At 34.5% G+C, this 2,567-nt stretch overlaps 1 non-coding gene across 1 annotated transcript; it reads left to right on the top strand.

Moving 5' to 3' along the window:
* The first annotated feature begins 758 nt into the window (after positions 1–758).
* On the top strand, positions 759–865 carry LOC136207645 (small nucleolar RNA R71). Its single transcript, XR_010676775.1, has one exon. It is a non-coding gene; the product is annotated as a small nucleolar RNA R71 (small nucleolar RNA).
* The last annotated feature ends 1,702 nt before the right edge of the window (positions 866–2,567 follow it).

Below are 2,567 nucleotides of genomic sequence, written 5' to 3'. Positions count from 1 at the left end.
GCTCTTTCGGATTTTCTTCCGTATGGCTTGGAAGACTTCCCTCCTTGTGGGATGGAATTGATTTAGCGAGTTGTCCGATTTGAACCTCCAAATTATGGATGCTAGATGATTGGTTTTTAATAAGCTGATCGAATTTATTTTCGATCCATTTAAAACCATCGTCGTGATTACTTATTTTTCCGCTCATAGCATCAATAAATTTGTCGATTTTATAAGATAAAGTGTTAATCGTATCTCTTGATTGATTTTGATAATTAGTGGTACGATTTTGATTAGCATTAGCATTATTATTATTATCTCTCCAGTTAAAGTTAGGATGATTTCTCCATCCAGGATTATATGTATTGGAGTAAGGGTTATTAGGTTGGTTTTGCCCTTGGACAAAGTTTACCTGTTCAATTTCGCTCATACCTTCATAATCCACATCCGTTTGGATTGGCTTACCATTAGGATCACACGGTGCCATAAACCTATCAATTTTGTGCGATAAGGCAGAAAACTGGGCTTGCAACATCGCAACTGGATCAAGATTCACTATACCTTTAACTGATGACGTAGTTGAGGATGATGGTTTCGCTATTGGTACGTGTCCACGTTCCGCAGGCCACATACTGCTGTTAATTGCCATTTCCTCCAAAAGTTCTCTTGCTTGGGCAGATGTTTTCTTCATGAATAACCCTCCAGACATAGCGTCCAATGAACCTCTAGTTGTAGGATTTAGCTCATTATAAAATGTTTGCATTAAAAGTTCAACGGGCAATTGGTGGTGCGGGCATAAACGTTGAAGTTCTTTAAAACGTTCCCAAGCCTCATAAAGAGTTTCATTATCATTTTGAGAAAAAGATGTTAACTCTTTAATGACTCTTGCGGTTTTTGCTAAGGGAAATTTTTTTGATAAAAATGCTTGGGCTAATTGCTCCCAAGTCTCAGATGTTGCGGCTGGCATAGAAGTCAACCATTCTTTGGCTCGATCCTTTAAAGTAAAAGGAAAAAGGCGAAGATTGATTGCTTCTGCAGTCACATTTGGTATTTTAAAAGTGTCACAAATTTTTAAGAAATTTGTCAAATGGGTGTTAGGATTTTTGTTAGGTAACCCGTAAAATGTTACGTTATTTTGTAACATATTAAGCAAAGTTGGCTTAATCTCAAATTGATTTGCATTAATTTGGGGTCTAACTATACTGTTCGTTACACCGGCCACTCCTGGCCTAGCGTAATCCATAAGTGTGGCCATAACTTCTGGCTCGGTAATTCTAGTTTTTATTGGAGTTTTGTTTTTTTTTTCTTTTTTTTCTTGTTCTTTTTAAGAGTTCTTTCAATTTTTGGGTCAATCGGATCTGGTGACGTGCCTGAACTTCGAGAACTGCGCATGAACCTGAAATTTCGCACGAACCGAAACTACCTACAAAACAGAATTTGAAAAATAAATATGTTAGTAACTAAAAATAAATAAAATATAAAAGTTTGAATAAGTATGAATAAACCTAGATTCGAAATAAAATACACAAAATCTAAATTTTTGTCAAAAATTTTGGCGTTCCCCGGCAACGGCGCCAAAAACTTGTTGAGCAATTTCCGCAAGTGCACGGTATACGCTTGTAGTAATAAAAGATATCGATCCCACAGGGAACGTTTTTTAACAAAAACTTATTTTGAATAGGTTAAATTTACTTATAAGATTTATAGTAATGAAAATCGTTAAATCGGTTTTGGTTTTGAATCTGTTAGAATAAGAATTAGATTAGAGTATGAAAATGTTAGAAAATATTCTGATTTAATAATGAATTTGCAAGACAGGAACGCTTAGTACCTTTTAGAAAAGTAAACAAATGTATTTGTTTGCATTAAGCAAAGAAAACAACTTTAAACTTTGTATGAATTATAAAGATGAAATAAATGACGGAACCTCTAATTTTTAGGCTTTGAACGCAACAATCCTCCTAACTGGTTTAGATTGCTTCCTTAACCAAATTAAAACTCTACCAAGATAATAATTTGTCTAAGTGTTCAACAAAGTTTCATTGTAAAGATTTTGAATTAAATACGTTTTAATGAAAACACCAGCATCAATCCACTTCGGATCCTTTACCAAAGTGCTGCATAAAAATTTATCGAATAGAACAGACTTTATTAGATGAAATATAAATTGATACAAGTTTACAGAGAACATGGAGCATGGAAACATTCGACGACTTGCAAGTGAACGAGTTGTCAATCATTTCCTTGGGTTTCGTTAGAGTTTGTCAGGCTCAGGGGCGGATCCTCTACTCAATCTTCTCGTTGAATCTTCGTAATAGAGACGGGGTCTGTCTACTACCAAAATGAAAACTAAATTGGAACAATGTCTAAACGTTACTGAATTTGTTATTATTGAATAAACAATGGGTGTACATCATATTGTTTTGAACAGAAATGAAATCTAAATTCTGAATCACTTGACTCGGAATTTCTACATAAATTCTATACTAATCTCTTTCTTCTACATATCTTCAACTCTCCATCAACTCTTTATTTATAGATGTTGAAGAGTCTTGATTGAAGTGTCGTGTCCGTTGTGAAGGATCGTA

The sequence above is a fragment of the Euphorbia lathyris genome, chromosome 9 (assembly GCF_963576675.1).
Source record: "Euphorbia lathyris chromosome 9, ddEupLath1.1, whole genome shotgun sequence".
Taxonomy (NCBI): domain Eukaryota; kingdom Viridiplantae; phylum Streptophyta; class Magnoliopsida; order Malpighiales; family Euphorbiaceae; genus Euphorbia; species Euphorbia lathyris.
The sequence above is the reverse complement of the archived record's forward strand: the minus strand, read 5'-3'. Positions and strand labels throughout refer to the sequence as shown.